General features: G+C 39.0%; 1 protein-coding gene and 1 pseudogene across 1 annotated transcript in view; both read left to right on the top strand.

The window, feature by feature from the left end:
- CEP85L (centrosomal protein 85 like) overlaps positions 1–21386 on the top strand; it is a 246856-nt gene that overhangs the window by 6215 nt on the left and 219255 nt on the right. The gene's annotated exons all lie outside the window — the stretch shown is intronic.
- On the top strand, positions 12718–12836 carry LOC116549787 (annotated as a pseudogene).

The following is a 21386-nucleotide window of genomic DNA, read 5'->3' on the forward strand; positions in this document are numbered from 1 at the left end:
GCTCATGAAGCATTTGCAGTAAACAGGAGTGGAGTAGCATTTTCTTAATCCCTGCTCTGAGCCATTGCATTATATTTTACAGGGATACATGGAGTTACATACTTATATTTCACTCCCATAGAGATTATATGCTATTTCTCTTTTTCTACATAAAAAAGACTGAGCTTTAAAGTTATTCCTCTTGGAAAAAGCTATCTGGTGGGGCATAGTGGCTTATGCCTGTAGTTCCAGCACTTTGGAAGGCTGGGTGAGAGGATCACTTGAGGCTAGAAGTTCAAAACACTTTTATCTATAATGTTTGATTTCTAATTAAGTGTGATTGAATAACAACACACTTTTTAGCTGGCTTCTTCCCCAAATCCCAGTAAAATGATAGAATATGAATCCTTATGAAAGAGTTGGTATATCAGTTATTTATTACCACACAAAGGCTACCTCAAAACTTAATGGCTTAAAATAAGGGTTTATTTGTTCAAAAAAGACAAAAATAAAAGAAAAAATAAGCAAATAAATAAAATAAAGAAATACAGAAATAACAAACTAACCTCCCCCCTCCCCCCCAAAAAAAACCCGATTTATTTGTTTTGCTAGTTCTCTTGAGGCCTTGTTCAGAAGTCACAAATTTTCACTTCTGCAGCATTCTGCTGGTCAAAGAAAGTTAGTTATAAGGACAGCTCAAATATAAGGAATGATAAAATAAACTCCAGCTCTTGATGAAAAAGGTTGTAAACAATTTTGCCACCATTTTAAAATAACCACACTTGGAAAATATTAACTTGTTTTAGAAAGTGTAGGTTTTATCAAAAGGTCTACATAAAGAAATATACACACTACTTTTTTCTCCCACTTATTTCATTTCAACTACTTTATAACTGAAATTGCATTGATTTTTGTACTTTTCATTTTTGAGATGGGAGTGCAGTGGTGCAATCTGTTACCTAAGCTGGAGTGCAGCGGTGCAATCACAGCGCACTGCATCCTTGACCCCCCGGGCTCAAGTGATCTTCCCACCTCAATTTTCTGAGTAGCTGGGACCACAGGCACTTGCCACCATGCCTGGCTAATTTTAAAAATATTTTGTAGCGATGGGGTCTCCCTGTGTTGCCAAGGTCTCCCTGAGTCTTGAACTTTTCGGTTCAAGCAATCCTTCCCTGCCTCAGCCTCCCAAAGTGCTGGAATTACAGGCATGAACCACTGTGTCAGGCCAAAATTTTTAAAATTTAGGTAAATAAGAGGTAGTCATTTTGTAGGTACATATCCAATTAGTCATAGTGAATGATTAAAAATAATAATAGAATTTCCACTTGAAAATAAAAGCCCTATTATGCCAAAGCAGAGCTATCTATGGAGAGTAAATATAAAGCAAAACATTAATGCATTTATTTCCAAGATTGAGCATTAGCCGTAACAGCTATATTACTGTTATTCCTCTCTGCCTACTGGGTGAGACAGAACATTTTTAGCTTCAATAGATGTTCCGTCATACGGGCCTTTCTCCTCCTCCTTCCTAATGGAAACCCCAATTTTATTCAGGTATTTGACCTATCCTTATATATAGGAGTAAATCTTACTAGAATGAACCATCATGTGAATTTCTTCTCCCTTGCTGGTGATGGGTTCAGGAGCCCAATTTTTTTCCAACTTTAATTTTAGATTTGGGGATACATGTGCAGGGTTTTTATCTGGGTATATTGCACGATGCTGAGGGTTGAGGTATAATTGAGGTATAATTGGGATCAATTATAGTTGAAAAACTATTGGGTACTGATAGTACCCAATAGTTTTTCAACCCTTGCCTTTCTCTCTCCCTCCCCCGAGTAGTCTTCAGTTTCTATCACTGCCATCTTTATGTCCATGAATACTCAATGTTTCGTTTCCACTTATAAGTAAGAATATATGGGTATTTGGTTTTCTGGTCCTACATTAATTTATCTAGGATAATGACCACAAACTGCATCCATGTTGCTGCAAAGGACACAAACTTGTTCTTTTTTATGGCTGTGTAGTATTCCATGGTGTATATGTACCACATTTTCTTTATCCAATCCACTGTTAATGAGCATCTAGATTGAGTTCATGTCTTTGCTATTGTGAATAGCGCTGTAATGAACATGTGAGTGCATGTGTTTTTTTGGCAGAATGATTTATTTTATTTTGAATATATACCCTGTGGTGGGATTGTTGGGTCAAATACTAGTTCTGTTTTAAGTTCTTTGAGAAATCTCCAAACTGCTTTCCACAGTGGCTGAACTAATTTAACTTCCAACCAACAGTGTATAAGCACAGGAACCCACCGTTGAAAGCTATCCAATGAATGCGATTTCCATGGTGGCTCTTATCAATGTAGAAATGGCAAATCACTCTGAATGAGAGGACTTGTATCCTGTGGCTTTTGGATTCTCTCTCTCCTATGGAATGTACATAGAAAGCCTTGTGCTCTGGTGGCCACCCTAACAACCAAGATGGATTCCCACCTGAGGACAAAGCTAATTCCCAGAGAACAGAACAAGAGAGTTGAGGAGAAGCAGGGCCAGAGCCTGCACGTACCACTGCTGAAGCCCACCTTGCCTCCAGAATCCTTACTATGTTATGTAATAAATACGTGGACTCTTGAGGCCAATTTCACATAGGCTTTACTATTTTTAGCTCAAATGAGCCTTTCTGTCTGATGATGTGGTTACTGTCAGACGTTCTCAATATTCTCACCTGAGAAAGTCTAGGGAACAGTTTCACAAGGCAAGTCACTTCTCTTCACATCCCACTCCCACTGTCTCTCAAGATCACCAGAACTACATGTAGATTCAGATCCCCATATGCCTCAGGAGTTCAACTGCAAAGCCAAATTCAGGAGCAGAAGATGTTCTCACCAAAGGAATTGAAAAAGTGCTAAATATGCTGGCATAATACAGAGAATCTGTGTGGAAATGGATTCTGAGAATACTAGACCAAGGATGGAAGACCATAACTTTAGATCACATAGAATTCAGCCACAGGGATACACTTATTGGAGATTCTGGATTTAAGGTGCTGGCTTAAGCAGTTGCAAGTTGTGTAAATTATTTGCTCTCTTGAACTGTGCTCAATAGTAGTTCATTCTAAATGAACAGAAAATGCTAGACATTTTTGTAATAATAAAGGGAAAGAAAGCCAACAGGTTATAGAGATGAGAATGTTGGGGTAGATTATCACATGTGAACTACATGCTTATTCCCTAACAGTCTCCTTCCTCTAGAACGAGAAAGAAATACACAGAAAACCTTTTTTATACCAGGGGCTCAATAATTGCACTGGTATCTTAAAAAGCACTTTGGTGGTTCTTCATGTGCTGGGGTAAAAAGAGAATACTTTGTGGTTGAAAAGGGCTCCTGATTTCAATAGTGACACTAGGATGGAAAGTGCAAGTAGTGCCACCTAACTGGCAAAGTTAAGGTGGGCATGCTCATTATAATAATGGCAATAGAGGCTGGGCACAGTGGCTCACTCCTGTAATCCCAGCACTTTGGGAGGCCGAGGTGGGCGGATCACTTGAGGTCAACAGTTCAAGACCAGCATGGCCAACATGGCGAAACCCCATCTCTACTAAAAATGCAAAAATTAGTTGGGTGTGGTGGTGCACACCTGTAAACCCAGCTACTCGGGAGACTGAGGCAGAAGAATCGCTTGAACCCAGGAGGCGGAGGTTGCAGTAAGCCAAGATAATGCCACTGCATTCCGGCTTGCACAATAGAGCAAGACTCTGTCTCAACAAATAAATAAATTAAATAATAATAGCAGTAGATCTGGCATGGTATTCAAAATGATACATCCTTCAAACATCTCCAGAAATATTTTACATATAATGGAGTTACAAAGATCAAAACAGATGAGCAGCCCACCAGGGGTCTAATTCAGTTGAATAGCAGAAAACACTCCAGGATTAGTGGCTATAGCTTTGGTGTTGTGTTCTTAAACTCAATTAAACTCAGTTGTTTTGGTGGTGGTGGTCTTTTTTTTTTTTTTTTTTTTGGAGGCAAGGTCTTGCTATATCATCCAGGCTGAGATGCAGTGGTGTGATCATGACTCACTACAGCCTTGACCTCCCACCTCAGCCTCCTGCGTAAGTGGAACTTCAGGCACGTGTCACCATGCTCAGCTAATTACTTGATTTTTTTGTAGAGATGGAGTCTTGCTATGTTGCCCAGGCTGATCTCAAACCCCTGGGCTAACGTGATCCTCCCACCCCAGCCGCCCAAAGTGCTGGCATTATAGGTATGAGCCACTGCACCTGGCCTATGGTGCCTTTCTGATACTTACCTCCCAGTCTTTCCAGTTATTTTGTAAGCACCTAATTATCTGTCTTAAGACTCTTTGTATTTTAAATACTTAAAGTGGTCCACTGCACTGAACACAAATGCATTCTAATAAGACCCTGAACCTTTGCTAGGATTATTTTCAGTTTCTGGGCATATTATTGGTATAAATGACCTCAGAAATGGCAGAATTCTGACAGTGACTCTCTGACCTATAGAATAGAGGCTAACACAGTTATCATGGTTAAGAATGACTTTGTGAAAGCTCAGGGGCTTAACTTCACTGTCAAAATAGTAAATAAAAAAGTATTCTGTTATACTTCATTGAAAAAATTACTGTAATTTTTTGTACTACATTCCTGGGAAAATCACAGAGCTGAAGGGCACTATGTTTCTTATCACATCCCCACTTAATTCTTCAACTGCTGGCCAGTGCAAGAGATGGATGATGAGCCTTAGAAAATTCCAAGGGATAACTGTAGGCTAAGTTAAGTGGTAACTTGTCTTTCAAGTACGTATGATCTTCCAAATGTAGTCTCCTTAGAGCAATGAATCAAGACACACTGGGATACTGATTGCAGCTTTCCTCTGGACAATCCTTTTTTTTTCTGCTTCAATAAACAGAGAAAGCACATCAGAAGTAGTTTGACTTTACCTAAAACAGCAGAGCGATATTTTCAACTCAGAGTTATGTTACTTCTCTATTCTCTATGCCGTATGTTGCTCTAAAGGAACTTGGCCATCTCATCATCCAGGGTTATGTTGAAGACAATATGCTGATGATTCTGGAGAACAGAAAGTGGCTACTATTTTTGATTAACACCATGCATGCCAGAAAGTAGAAATAAATCTCATGATAATTCAGTGATGTTTCTTGGGATCCAGTGTTGCCTGACATGTGAGTTTATCCTTTCAGTATCAAGGACAATTTATTTCCTATCTCTAGGAAGAAGTACTACGATAGATGGTAGTCTCTGGATTTTAGAAGCAACATACAGTATATCCCATTTTGAATGCCCTTCAGCTCCTTTTCCTGAGTGCCCTGAAAGGCTTACAGCTTTGAGTAGGGCCCAGAGGAAGGTTCCAGCTGGTCCAGACTACAGGTTTCTTATATGGCTCTTAGGACCTAGTAGGACCAGTGGTACTCAAAAATCAAATGAGTTTGTGGAAAGACTGAATATGAAGTTAGCAGCAGGAATGTCAGGGTTTTAGAACAAAGATATAATTTCTTCAGTGAGCAGCCATTTATTCTTCTTTGAAGGAATGGCACTTGGCTTATTACTGGGCCCTGATAGAAACCAGGTGACTATGAAACACAAGCTGCCTATCATGAACTGAATGTTATCTGATCTACTCAGCTATAAAGTTAGACATATTCAAGTGGAAATAGTATATACGTGAGTGCATCTGAGCAGGTCCTGAGAGCTCAAGTTTCACATACTGATGGCTCACCTTCCTGGCATTCCTCCTCATGCTGCACTGCCACCTTTCTGCCAGCCATCAGGACTTCATGAATAGTCTTCTATTATCAGTTAACTGAAAAAGAAAAATCTAGCATAGTTTACATATAGCTTTGAGAGTAAGCTAACATCACTAAAATAGATTACAAAATAGATTACTGAAGTGCCACTCAGTTCCATGTAGTCCCACCAAAGTGAAGGTGGAGAAGGAAAATCATACAGTATGCAAAGCTTGAGTGGTATATTGTCCTTGATTTTCCCAGCAAAGACAGAAATCCTGATGGACAGTATCAAATAATTTGGTCAGATTTTAATGGAAGTGGAAAGTAAAAGACCAGAGGACTGGTGCCACATATCTGGATGGGTCTCAAAATGGGACTATCATGTGAAGACATTTGGGATTTATATAAATGTGACAACCTTGGTTGTCAATCCAATAGCTATACCCCTTCCTTGTGAACAAAACTTCAGTTTTGTACAAGTGTCCAAGCTCCTCCATGTGACTTTATGCTCCAGAGAAGGCTGACCACACCTCTACCCTTGCAGGTGAATCAATGAATCTGAGTGATCATAGCGATTCTATTCCCCTCATGAGCCTCAAAAAGGGCCATACAACCCCAATTTAGCCAATGAGACATTGAAGGGAGTCTGCTGTGGGATTAGTTTCTTTATCTATTAAAATGCAAACATGAGATAGTCTCCTTTTCTGCCTTTAGTTGTTAATGTGAAGATGTGTCTCCTGGAGCACCTTAGCCTTCTTACAACTATGAAAGAAGCTAAGATAATGTGCTCAGGATGGCAAAGCAAAAAGATGGGAAGGACCTGGATCCTTAATAAAATTGCTCAGCCATCTAATCAACCACCTCTTGAGCCACCCTATCTTAGAACTTTTTAACATGTGAAATAGTAATTTCTTAATTGTTTATATCAACTAAGGTTTTTATTTTTTTGAAGTCAAAAATATGTTAACTAATAACACTCAACAACAAAAAACCCTGTGGAGGAGATTTCGTAAGCAGGAGGACAAGATAATCCACCCTGCAAATGTGAGTCAGTCTCCTTTCCCATTCATCCTGGGGCTCACTCAGTGGGCTCATGAACAACATGTCTACAGCAACTTGGATACAGAGTAGGCACAAGCTCAACAATATGGACTTTCCATCACCAATGCTGGCTGTCACTGATGAGTGCCCAACTTGCTAGTAGCAGCAGTAAATCCTGAACCTCTGACATTGATCATATCCCAGGAGGCCATTCAGCCACAGGGAGGCAGGTTAATTTATTGACTGTCTATCATCACAGAAGAGATAGAAATTCTTCCTTACTGTACTGGTTACTTATTCTGGATTTGGATTTTATTTTACTAAGATTATTTCTTCTTATTATTATTTCTTCTTTCTTTTTCTTTTCTTTTTTTTCTTTCTTTCTTTTTTTTTTTTTTTGATAGAGTTTCTCTCTGTCACCCAGGCTGGAGTACAGTGGCGTGATCTCAGCTCACTGCAACCTCCACCTCCTGGGTTGAAGTGATTGTCCTGCCTCAGCCTGCCAAGTAGCTGGAATTACAGGCATGCACCACCACACCTGACTAATTTTTGTTTTTTTTGTAGAGACAGGGTTTCACTATGTTGACTAGGCTGGTCTTGAATTCCTGCCCTAGGGTGATCTGCCCACCTCGGCCTCCCAAAGTTCTGGGATTACAGGCGTGAACCACCGCATTCAGCCTCCTAACATTTCTGTCTAACCCTTGCTAGTACAACCACCCTGTGTATACTAAATACCTCATACAAAGGGGGATCATATCTGGTTTGCCCAGGTCAGTTTCCAGTTTACTGCTGTTCTCTTGGTGTAATGAGTAGCCCTCATCACTCCCAAAAGCACTCCAGTTCAGATGACAGATTATAAAGGCATCCTACTTATGCACAGCGTGGTATCTTGTATATATTACTTTTGATCTGGACACCCATTTTTAATGAAATAAGCAGTAGAGCTTATGCCTATGGCTTACCATATGTTTATTAACTAGAAATAGACAAACGGCTATAAGACAAAATGCAAAATTGTGGCACTGTCCTATAGAATGTGATATATTCTCTGAACCAGTAGTTCTCAAAAGGTGATCCCAAGACCATTAATATCGGCATCACTTGGGTGCTTGTGAGAAATGCAAATAATCTAGCTTCATTCCAGAACTACTGAAACAGAAAGTCTTGGAATGGGCACAGCAACCGATGTTTAAACAGACCCTCCAAAAAAATATTGTTGCATATTAAAGTTTGAGAGCCACTGCTCTGAAATATCAACCAAAGAAGTTGCTCTTTTTCCCTCATAGCCACAATACACCCTAAAAACCAAGCTGTGGAAGTAGGAGTTGGTCACTCACTCAATGTTACTTCTAATGATCCATATGCAAATTATTTGCTTCTCACTTCTGTAATTCTGAAGCTTACTGGTTTAGAGGTTTTAGAATCTCAAAAAGAAGACGCATTCACCAGGGGAGAAACAGTATTCCATTGAATAAGAAGCTGAGATTGCCATTTGGCCATGCTTATATCTTCTTATCACTTGGTAAGCAAAAAAAAATGATTTATGCTATTTGATGAAATGATCGATCATGTCTACAGAGAGTAAATGGGGTTGCTTCTAATGATTAGAAGGAAAGAGTACGGGTGGAACAAAGAGGGTCTCTGGGGTACCTGCCACACTGCTGTATCTACAATAAAAATTTAATGAAAGACAGAAACAATCTTACATAAACAGGACCACCTTTTGGCTCTGATCCCTTCGTAATAAAGGTCTGGATCACTCTACCAGGGAAAGAATACTAATAATCCGAGATGTTGACTGGAGGGAAAGGGAATGTGGGATGGCTGGTCAAATAAGGAATTTGTCGCTATATGGCAACTGTCAATTTGCAATAATTGCAGAAGCATATATTGTAGTATCTGCCCCCACTTTTTTTTCTGTATTATGTACTGTATTTCATTGACTCTCCAAGGCTTATTTATGTACCTTTATTTCTATGAAGGAAAAACACTTCCCACTGAACTATGATGTGATGCTGCTTGCTTTCACTTGGAATTTTTATTTTATACCTTGAGAGAGAGATTTTAGGGGTTTTAGACACAAATTTCCATCATGTCACTCTTCTGCATATACGAAAACTATTTTAAAAATTACTTTTGGAGCACTAACATTGGTTTCCAAATGAAATGTTTCTTTGCAAGTTTTACTTTTTGACAATATTAAAAGTTAAGAAAGACAAATGTTCATCCACCTACCAGTAATATTGTATGGGTCAATCTCCAGCTGGTATAAAAAATTCAGGAGGAAAACAGCTCTCTTTAAAAGCATGGAACTTTTAAAGTAATGTATTAATAACTGACTCAATAAAAACAAAATATAAGGTTTGGAAATGGAAAATAAAGGCAATTCCTTCCATAAAGCTGTTGTGCTAGCTCTTCACTATACTTGCTACTGTTCCAGAGGAGCAAATGGACAGCATTCTTAGTCTTACAGGGATTTGTAAAATTTATCATTGGACTATTATTGTTTATAAACTGAATGTAGTAATTTCAGCTATTTTTCCAACAAGTTGGGTTAGAGGTCTCTGCTTTCCTTCTGCCTCATTTGAGGAGCTGGGTCACATGAATCCCACATTCAGAATCTGTCTATGCCTATTTCTTAGGCCCAATCCTAATCTGAGGTAAGAATTTAGCCCCAACCTCACATTTTGGCCTACTATGTGCTGGGCATGCTTTTAAGTAGCCAGGGTGCCGCATTGTCCAAAAGACACAAAGTTCAAGCTTTAGTGGAACTTCCTAACAATTTCCTGCCTGCCATCAAAAATCCCGAAGCCCCCTTCTATCAATGCATCTATACTTTTTCTTGTTTCTTCTGCCCTTAACTAGCTCACTACCTTCTCTTTCCAAGTCTGAAAGTGTGGTAGTCATTAATGTATTGATTTCCACATATAACATGTTATTCCCAATATTCATTCTGAAGATTTGGGTATAAAAGAGTAAGAGAGTGTTAGAGTTATAATTAGGCATGACAACTTTGATATGGTCTACAAGTCAGACACAGAAGAATGAGGAATCATAAATTACAAGACTGTTTCAGTCATAAGCAAACTGAGGCATTGTATCAATCACCGAAAGTGTAGAAAATGGTCTCCAAAGTATTAGAGGAGTCTGCATCCTAAATAAGATCAAATGCCAGGACTGCTTTAGGGATAAAGAGTTGCTTTTAAGTAAACTGAGTTAATCAGAAGGAAGGAATCAGGGCCAGGAATGGTGGCTCATGCCTGTAATCCTAGCATTTTCGTATGCCAAGGCAGGAGGATCACTTGAGGCCAGGAGTTCCAGACCAGCCTGGGCAACATAGCGGGCCCCTAGCCATATTCAAAAAAAAAAAAAAAAAAAGAAAGGAGGGATCAGGATGTAAAACTATACCTGGGACTTGTCTGAAAATAACTGACTCCACTGCAGGGGCGAAGATAATGTACTCTTATAAGCAAAACATGTTGTGAACAGATAAAAATGTATCTCTATTGCAGTTCATCTGTTTTTATTAATATTACTAAATGCTTCAATGAATGAGTTGTACTCATGAGGCTTCAAAACCAAAACAAAATGGTTGGTTCTTCTGCTGGTCACAGGTTACAATTACCTTAGCTTGGAAACAAGCTAAGTTGATTTAGTAATGAAGAGGAGATCGTATTCACAAACACTGATCAATTATTTATTTTAGTGCTGTAGTCATTAATGTATTGATTTCTCATTCCACAGAAAATCTAATGAACCAGAAAAACTCCTTAATTTTTTTTTCTGCTACATTCTATAGTAGAAAGAATTCCCCATCTCTTCTCATTCCTAACGGACTAAAGGTTTTGAGACCATTTTCCTCACAAAAGATTTGAAACGATCTATGAACAACTGAAAGGTTGAAGGTTTGAAAACAAGTTAATGTCTATATGGACAATAATTTTCCTTACCAAATAAGAACCATAAAAATTATTGTATGTGAAGTTACATGCAGCATCTTAAAGTAGGAAGTTGAGAGCTCAGAATTTAACTTGAAATATTTCAAGCTTAAATTTGAACAATTATTTTACAAATTTTTTAAATGATGTAACTCATGGGCCTAATTTGGCTTCCCCTGAAAGCAGAGGTTGAGACAAGACTTGGCTGCAAGTTGTGTGGTGGGGAGGTAATCCCAGAAAACAGAAGTAAGGGAACAGTGAATATGAGACAGGAGAGGTCAGTACAAGGTGTTATTCAAGTCTCTGCTGAAGGGAACAGCGGATCAGTTCTGCTGGGACTTCTGGGAAGTGTCAATGTATTCCAGAGCTTCCATTTGACGAAAGTGTGGATGAAGGTGGTTCCCATGTTGATTGACGGCTGATATTTGCACTGGGGAACATAAATGTGGTACTGAAGTGGTCCACATGCATGCCCAATGACTCTAGGGAATAAGAGAGGCCCAATGCAGAAAAACAAAATAATTCTTTACCTGCCTGAAGTGTGATCCTGTCAGTGAGGAGGTGAGCCTGAGCTTCTAGGGAATGCAGCTGCATCTGAAACAGGAGAGGGCCAAAGAAATGGAAATGAGGCTCCAAAGTACCTGCTACATCAAACAAATAGATATGAGGGCCAATGATTTGTCAGTATTTGACTTCTGTTCAGTCAGCTTAGAAATTCACAAACTGACAAAAGGGCAATCGAATTTATTCCATGACCAAACAGACTTCTCAGAGATTCTAAGGATAAAGTACAGAACTGTAAAACGAGGGCCAATTACTTCTTTTCAATTATGCATTAATTTAACAAATTTAACGAACATTTACCATAAGCTAGGTGCTGGAGATATATCAATGAAAAAGATAAACCAAGTACTTGCCTCATTGAGCTTGCTTTCTGTTTGGGAGATAGCAAACAATAAGTTTTGTGTTTTTCAGTTAAAAATAAAACTGGGGGCCAAGTGCAGTGGCTCATGCTTATAATCCCAGCACTTTGGGAGGCCAAGGTGGGTGGATCACCTGAGGTCAAGGAGTTCGAGACCATCCTGGCCAACATGGCGAAACCTGTCTCTACTAAAAAGACAAAAATTAGCTGGGTATGGTGGAGGGCGCCTGTAATCCCAGCTGAGAGGCTGAGGCAGGAGAATGGCTTGAACCTGGGAGGTGGAGGTTGCAGTGAGCCAAGATCTTGCCACTGCACTCCAGCCTGGGTGACAAGAGTGGAACTCCATCTCAAAACAAAAACAAAAACAACATACGATAGTATTGTGAGAGATATGGCTGCTGTTTTAGATAGGGCAGCCATCAAAGGCTTCTCTTCATGAATGACATTTGAGGGGAGAACTGGATGAGAAAGTTTGAGTCAAGTGAATATTGGGGAAAAGTATTCTAGGCAAAGGGAATATACTATGTATGAGCCCTGAGGTCAGAATAAGCTATTATGTTTGAGGAGCAACAAGATTAATATGAATGAAGCTGAGAGTGAGAGAAGTGGTTAAGAGATAGAGTGAAACATGTCGGCTGGGGTCTGATGAGGCAGAGTCCTGTGGCTATGGCAAGGCATGTAGGCTTCATTCTCGGTATGATGGGAACCACTGGGAAATTTTAATCAGGTGAGATGTGCCCTGATTTTCTATTTTAAAAAGTCCATTCTGGTTGCCATGTGGAGAGCGTGTATATGCAGTTTTGGATTGCAGAATTGTAGAACACAATAGGCCTAAATATTTGTCTTTTCCATGAACAGGTGGATCTCTTAGTTACGTTTTGCTTGAAATGCATGTAAGTGTCCACACAAAGACCTCAACACACAGGTGTTCTTGACAGAATTATTTATATTAGCCAAAAGATGGAAATAACTCAAATGACCAATAGCTAGTGAATGGAAAAACAAAATGTGTTTATCCTCAAGCAGAATAGAAAACCATTTAATAATAAAAATAAATACTGATACATCTACAGCTGTACCACCCTGAAGGCGCCTGATCTCATCTGATCTTGGAAGCTAAGCAGAGTTGAGCCTGGTTAGTACTTGGTTGGGAGACCACCTGGGAATACCAGGTGCTAATGCTTTTAAAAATAAATAAATAAACAAATATTGATACATGCTACAACACGGATAGTATCAAAAACACGCTAAGAAAAAATACAGACATGGAAGACTACACATTGCATCATTCTATTTATATAAAATATCTAGAAAAAGAAAATCTCTATGTGGAGAAAGCAGATTAGTGATTGCCTGGGACTAGGAGTGGGAAAAGAGAGTAAGTGAAATGAAGCAGGAGACAGTTTACTGGAGTGAATGTTCTAAAACTGGTTTGTGGTGACGGTTGTACAACAGTACATCTACTAAAAATCATTGAACTATACACTTAAAATGGGTGAATTTAAAGGTATTTAAATGATACATCAATAAAGTTGTTTCTAAAAAAATAAATATGTATTGCCACATTTAGAGCATGTATCTTCTGAGCGCATGGACCCTCCATCTCCACAGACCTTGATCTTGGTCAAGAGAGCACCAAGCTGTGCGGGCTTTTCACTGTCACCCAGTGGGGTCACCCAGTGGCCTACTTTGGGAATGAATCGAGTTCCTTTCTTTGTTTCTCAACTTTCTTCCCTTTGGGGAGATCATACACATTCCAAGCATTCCCCATTTCCCCGATTTTCAGAACTCTCTGGTTGCTTGGTTCTTCCTTAAGAAATGTATTTGTCATCTTTAAACCGTGCACTTTTTCCTCTCACTTTTCTAACTATTGCCAACTGTTTCAAGAACATTTTTTACTACCTTTTTCCTCCTTTCTTCCTCTCTTTTTTACCTCTATTTTTCACTGTCATCCCCCATTCTTTGTTTGTTCTATCTGTGACCCCTAAAAATAACTATAATGATGGGAGAACAGGATTGGGGACATATTAGTATCAAGAGAAAGGAAAGTCTAAGTTGTGCTTTGCTCTATCAAATTCTAAAGTGCCAAAAAATTCTTCTCAAGAATATTCTCAAAATTTCCTTCTACTTACTGTTGTTTATTTCATGCAAAATAAAAATCTTGCTGTTGTATTTTTAAAGGTTACTTGTACTATAATCACATTTTAAAATTATTTTTCATTGTGAGCTAGAATATTTGATTTCAAAAAAGTATTTTATTTATGTCAACATAAATACTTTTGTTCGCTGACCCAGGAAAAGGAACACTATATATCATATGATTCCTACAGAGGAAAAAATGTCTGAATCCAAGAAATGGTTAGAGTTTATTTTTGGTTTATTAATTGGAGACTGCCATTACTTAACTTTAAAACAAGGTACTTAAGATAATATCTTTATATCTTATGAAGTGCTATACTATATTTGTTCTATTGGTCAACCTCTTATGTTGTTTTTTATCGAAATTTGTTTCTGTTATATTCATAAGAATAAAAGGACAATTATAGATATAACTAAGCAAAACTAAATTTCCCTTTTAGTAGAACAGAAGACAGGTTCTTCATTTTCTTTATCTGCCTATCACATGAAATGTATAATGCTGGGAATAATTAGTATATTAATAGTCTCTACTTTCAGGGTTCATTTCTTGGTCACAAAAATGTAAGAGAATGAGATTCTAAATTCCTTTAAAACTCAGCTTAACGGTGCCAGGCACAGTGCTTCACACCTGTAATCCCAGCACTTTGGGAGGCTCAGGCAGAAGGATCACTTAAGCCCAAGATTTCAGGACCAGCCTGGGCAACATAGTGAGACCTTGTCTCTAAAAATAATAATAATAATAATAAGTAAAATTTAGCTTAAAGGAAACAATCAGGACTGTAGATCATAATGCCTTGTTATGTGAGATTACAAGATTATAGGTTACTATTATGTCTTGTTTTTGTTTTGAGATGGAGTCTTGCTCTGTCACCAGGGTGGAGTGCAATGGCATGATCTCAGCTCACTGCAACCTCAGCCTCCCAGGTTCAAGCGATTCTCCTACCTCAGCCTACTGAGCAGCTGGGACTACAGGTGTTGCACCACCACAACTAGCTAATTTTTGTATTTTTAGTAGAGATGGGGTTTCACCATGTTGGCTAAACTGGTCTCAAACTACTAATCCTGTGATCCGCCACCTCGGCCTCCCAAAGTGCTAGTATTACAGGCGTGAGCCACCTGGCCCAGCCTATTATGTCTTGTCTTAAGAGAGAAGGATGCGGCCAGGTGTGGTGGCTCACGCCTTTAATCCCAGCACTTTGGGAGGCCGAGGCAGGCAGATCACAAGGTCAAGAGTTGGAGACCATCCTGGCCAACATGGTGAAACCCCATCTCTATTAAAAATACAAAAATTAGCTGGATGTGGTGGCATGCACCTGTACTCCCAGTTACTCAGGAGGCTGAGGCAGGAGAATTGCTTGAACCCGGGAAGCAGAGGTTGCAGTGAGCTGAGATTGGACCACTGCATTCCAGCCTGGTGACAGAGTGAGACCCTGCCTCAAAATAAAATTAAAAAAAAAAAAGGAGAGAAGGATGTATATCCACATGCCATGACAGACTGCATTCAAGGGTGTAAAGAAATTGTTTAGCTCTATCAGGAGCAATGTAAAAAGGAACAATGCTGAACTTTCATTGCTTGCAGGTTGCTAATAATTTATGAGCTATTTATGAGATTTCTTTTCAGTGTCAAAATATCGGTAAACTTTTTCTTTCTTTCTTTTTCTTTTTAAAGAGAGGGTCTGGCTCTGTCATCTAGGCCTGAGTGAAGTGGTGTGATCATAGCTCATAGTATCCTTGAACTCCTGAATACAGCAGGATTGTTCAAGCCATCCTCCCACCTTAGCCTCCCTAGTAGCTAACAGGCATGCACCACCATGCCTAGCCAATGTTTTAAATTTTTTGTAGAGCTCAGGTCTTGCTTTGTTGCTCAGGTTGGTCTTTAAGCTTTATATATTTTTGTTAGGCCACAATAATGAAAATTAAGATCATAAATAGCAAAGATGTCACGTAAATGTAGGGGTAATTTTCTAATGTAACCTAGGGAAGAGTTACCTCAGCAGAAAGAGTTTTGTTTAATGTTTTGATTTTTAATCACCATTTTTTAAACATGTTGCCAGAGAAATGGGGTGTGAGCTTGTTTTAGCTTTGGTCTCCACTTCCTGTGTAAGTTCTTTGGGATGGATGTTTAGTATAGATATGAAATCATTGGGGAAAACCAAATAAAGAGAAAATATTATCATTGAAAAATTACACAGTAATTTTCCACGTAGTTTTTTTTAAAGGAAAGTCAGTTTGACAAGGCAAAAAAAGACTTTGGCAAAATGAGCTACTCTGTCCTGCATCTAGGCTACCTGAAAAAAAGGCCCAGTCTTTGAAACGATCTTCTCCAGAGGCAAGCATGCCATGACCCAACAAATGCCTCTTTAACCCACATGTAGAAGTTTGCAAGAAACAGCTGAGTAAGCTCAGGGCTTTTACAGAGTTGACCATGTTTTTGAATCCTGCCTTTTGCTTTACAGAACTAGGTAGCCGTAGCAGCTGTATAGCATACTATATCCAGCTGTTAATCATTTCTTAGTAAGAAAAAGCACTGGAATCTACAGATGGACATTGATTCTCCCCCAAAGATTGATTTGGAAGTCTTCCCAAAAGAAAGCTGTCTGATGAAATCATTGCCATCTTAAGTGGTAAAAACACAATGCACTACATTAAAACATAGTTATCAGGTTTTTAAAATCATAGTCTAAGAACCCTCAAAATTATCATGTCTGGAATCTCTAGAAAAATACACACCTTTGTGATTTAAGATTAATTGCTACTTAGAGGCTACCAGGAATTACTACTCCACAACTTCTCTTAATAATAACTCTACGGTTTCAACTTCTTTCATTGTTATGTCCATAAAAACTTGCCTTCCTTCAAATTCAGGACATATCTCCTGGTTTGGCATTGTTCTGGTGCCTTTGTTCTCACTGTGGCTACTATTATGACCCAGGAACTTCAAGAAAAACATAAACTTCTAGACCAAGCTCTAGACACATTTCTATATTGGCGCTGTGAACTCTAAAAATAACATCTTACTACTAATACATGAGCAAAAATTTAGAGCAAGGTATAAATGTGTGCATGTATATGCATGTGTGCATATTTCAGAGGTGTGAGGACTTTTTTTTTCCAGTTTGAAGCTTTAGGGCATAATATTATTTGAAGCTTCACTTACCTCTATCTGAAGCTTAAACCAAGAAAGCGTGAACAACTCAGTAGTGGAGGGGTTCCCTGTGCTTTTTAGGTACCAAGTCACTTGTTTCCTTATTGCACAATGAAGCATTCCTTCTTCAAAACATTTTGTTACAATTAAACTGTATACCCCTGGAGGTGAAACTTGTGTCTCACCTGTAGACAGCCTGTGTTTCTGAATCGCAGCATCTAGTATAATTCACTGGGGTACTTAAATAAAGTACCAAAACATAACTAATGAATAAAAGAAAGCAATGAATTAGTAAGCATGTATTTGTAAACTGTTGCCACTCTGAAATGTAAGAGCTTATTTAATAAAATCAGTTTATGATGTTTAGCTTGAAAGAACAGCTGCTTGCTATTTGAATATCCAAAACCTTAGAGACACCATACTTTATTTTTCTTTGTTTTTCTAAGAGTAATAATTTTAAAGCAGGTGAAAATCTTTTAAAATTTTCACAGATTTTTTTGTATGCTTTTTGTTTTGTTTTGTTTTGTTTTTTGAGACGGAGTTTCCCAGGCTGGAGTGCAATGGCACAATCTCCACTCGCCGCAACCTCTGCCTCCCAGGTTCAAGCAATTCTCTGGCCTCAGCCTCGCAGGTAGCTGGGATTACAGGCATATGCCACCACACTCGGCTCATTTTGTATTTTCAGTAGAGATGGGGTTTCTCCATGTTGGTCAGGCTGGTCTCGAACTCCCGACCTTAGGTGATCCACCTCCTTGGGCTCCCAAGGTGGTGGGATTACAGGTGTGAGCCACTGTGCCCGGCCATGATATTTAAGTGCAATATAGGCTTTATATTTCTAATTACATGTGGAAAAAATGGTCTGAACATGAGGTGGCCTGTAAGTAAGAAATATTACGATCAGAAGTAATTATAATAGGCCACGTGTGGTGGCTCACACCTGTAATCCCAGCACTTTGGGAGGCTGAGGCGGGTGGATCATCTGAGGTCAGGAGTTCAAGACCAGCCCGGTCAACATGGCAAAACCCTGTCTCTACTAAAAATACAAAAAAGTTAGCTGAGCATGGTGGCACACTCCTGTAATTCCAGCTACTCAGGAGGCTGAGGCAGGAGAATCGCTTGAACCCAGGAAGTGAAGGTTGCAGATAGTGCCACTGCACTCCAGCCTGGGTGACAGAGCAAGACTCCATCTCAAAAATAATAATTATTATAATTATAATAATAATAAATGTAAAATAGATTATTTATAATAAATTAAAATTTTCTAAACCCTCACTGGAGATATTCTTAAAACTCTATCCCAAATATACAAGTGACATTGCAGGAAAATTTCAAGAAAGTCCAAAATACTATTTTTAAAAATTGCAAAAATTTTAAAATTCACTAAGAAAAAAATAGAGCAACTTCAGATATTTTGAAATCTGTTAAGTCTTCTTCTAAATTAACATGAGGTCTGCTTACTATTAATAATGAACGTGTTGAAAAAATGATCTGAATATGAAGTTATTGAGGTTTTTCTCATTCCAGATCTCTGCTAATTAGTATCAGGGATAATTAGACCCCTCTCTAGTTCTTCTAGAGAACTACTTCCCACTTCTCTCTGCCTTATGATTCTGTAAATGAGACGGAGAATACCTCAGCACAGAATACTCTAAATGTAAACACAATACAATTCCCTGTAGAAACAAACAAACAAACAAACTGTGGCTCTGTTTACTGTAATGTCATCTCATTTGACTTATATAAATCCACATCTTTTAATTTTAGGAATTGTATTCAGTGTTTTAAGGTCAAAAACTGTGCTTTTTCTATGTTGAATTACTGGTAAGAAGCTGGCAATCAAGAAAGTTCTCTATAGACTAGACTGAAAAGCTCTTGTGTAGTGTCAACCCAGTATTCATCTCTCAAAGCAAATGTCACACGCACAATAGTTCTGTTGTGGACTCAAAACCAAGTTCCGTTTCAGCAATAGTAGTGCAGCAGTAAACTCCTCCTCGTTGTCAGGCCCTGTGGATTTCTGGTTTTAGTCAGGCACTTTAGAGTCATCTCAGAGCATCCTGTTTTTTTGACACAGTGTCTCATTCTTTCACCCAGGCTGGAGTGCAAAGACGAGATCTTAGTTTACTGCAGCCTCAACCTCCTGGGCTCAAATGATCCCCCTACCTCAGCCTCCAGAGTAGCTGGGACCCAGGCAAGTGACACCACACTCAGTTAATTTTTGTATTTTTTTGTAGAGGCAGGGTTTCGCCATGTTGTGCAGGCTGGTCTCCAATTCCTGGGCTCAAGCAATCAGCTTGCCTTGGCCTTCAGAAGTGCTGGGATTATCACACATGAGCCACTGCACAAGGCCCAGAATGTCTTATTAGCTGTATTGGATCATTAGTTACAGAAACCCAGCTGGTTAGAAGTAAATTGCTTTCCTGCTTACCTGCCACCTAGCTCTGAGTACACATGTTGCTCCTACAATCTCACTTAGTATCTGATACTTAAACTAAAACGATAGTTGAGGTTGTTCACTGGTGGTGGAATTTTGAGGGAGTAATTCTGAACTTTTCCATATTTTTGAAATATTTTAACAGAGTGTGGTTTTTTTGCTGAGAAGAAAATAAACTTTGTCAAAAAAAAAAAAAAGTAATGCCAAGGAAAGCTTTTTTTTGTTTTGTTTTTTGAGAAGGGTCTCACTCTGTCACCCAGGCTGGAGTGTAGTGGCATGATCAGAGCTCACTGCAACCTCGTCCTCCTGGGCTCAAGTGATCCTCTCACCTCAGCCTCCCAAATAGCTGGGACTACAGGCTCATGCCACCATGCCCAGAATATTGTTAAATTTTTTTATGGAGCTAGAGTGGGGGGGTCTCACTGTGTTGCCCAGGCTGGTTTCAAATTCCTGGCCTCAAGTGATTCTCCTGCCTTGACCTCCAAAAATGCTGGGATTACAGGCATGAGACACTGCACCCGGCCATCTTTTTTTTTTTTTTTTTTAATGCCAGTGAAATTTCTTTATTTTATTTTATTTTATTTTACTTTAGGTTCTGGGGTACATGTGCAGGTCATGCAGGGTTGTTGCATAGGTGCATACATAGCCAGGTGGTTTGCTGCCTCTATTCCCCCTTCATCTATATCTGGCATTTCTCCCCATGTTATCCCTCCCACCCTCCCCACCCCACACTGTCCTTCTCCAACCCCTCCACCACCGCCCCCAGTGTGTGATGCTCCTCTCCCTGAGTCCACATGTTCTCATTGTTCAACACCCACCTATGAGTGAGAACATGCGGTGTTTGGTTTTCTGTTCTTGTCTCAGTTTGCTGAGAATAATGGTTCCCAGATTCATCCAAGTTCCTACAAAGGACACGAACTCATCATTTTTTATGGCTTCATAGTATTCCATGGTATATATGTGCCATATTTTCTTTGTCCAGTCTATCATTGATGGGCATTTGGGTTGGTTCCAGGTCTTTGCTATTGTACATAGGGCTGCAATGAACATATGTGTGCATGTGTCTTTATAATAGAATGAGTTATAGTTGTTGGGTATATACCCAGTAATGTGATTGCTGGGTCAAATGGAATTTCTATTTCTAATCCTGGAGGAATCACCACACTGTCTTCCACAATGGTTGAACTAATTTACACTCCCACCAACAGTATAAGAGTGTTTCTACTTCTCCACATCCTCTGCAGCATGTTTTCACCAGATTTTTTAATAATCGCCATTCTAACTGGCATGTGATGATACCTGATTGTGGTTTTGGTTTGCATTTCTCTAATGACCAGTGATGATGAGCATTTTTTCATATGTTTGTTGGACTCATATACATCTTCTTTGGAAGAGAGTCTGTTCATATCCTTCGCCCACTTTTGAATGGGTTTGCTTGTTTTTTTTCTTGTATATCTGTTTTAGTTCTTCGTAGATTCTGGATATTAGCCCTTTGTCAGATGGGGAGTTGCAATTTTTTTTTCCCATTCTGTTGGTTGTTGGTTCACTCTGATGATTATTTCTTTTGCTGTACAGAAGCTCTTAAGTTTAATTAGATCCCATTTGTCTATCTTGGCTTTTGTTGTCATTGCTTTTGGTGTTTTAGTCATGAAGTCCTTGCCTATGCCTATGCCCTGGATGGTTTTGCCTACATTTTCTTCTAGAGTTTTTATGGTGTTAGGTTTTATGTTTAAATCCTTAATCCATCTGGAGTTAATTTTAGTGTAGGGTGACAGGAAGGGGCTCAGTTTCTGCTTTCTGCACATTGCTAGCCAGTTTTCCCAACACCATTTATTAAACATGGAATCCTTTCCCCATTGCTTGTTTTTGTCAGGTTTGTTAAAGATCAGATGGTGGTAAATGTGTGGTGTTACTTCCAAGGCCTCTGTTCTGTTCCATTGGTCTATGTCTCTGTTTTCATACCAGTGCCATGCTGTTTTGATTACTGTTACCTTTGGCTTTTTTTTTTTTTTTTTTTTT

Source organism: Sapajus apella, unplaced genomic scaffold (genome assembly GCF_009761245.1).
Source record: "Sapajus apella isolate SASKATOON/1434 unplaced genomic scaffold, GSC_monkey_1.0 scaffold6, whole genome shotgun sequence".
In the NCBI taxonomy this organism is placed as follows: domain Eukaryota; kingdom Metazoa; phylum Chordata; class Mammalia; order Primates; family Cebidae; genus Sapajus; species Sapajus apella.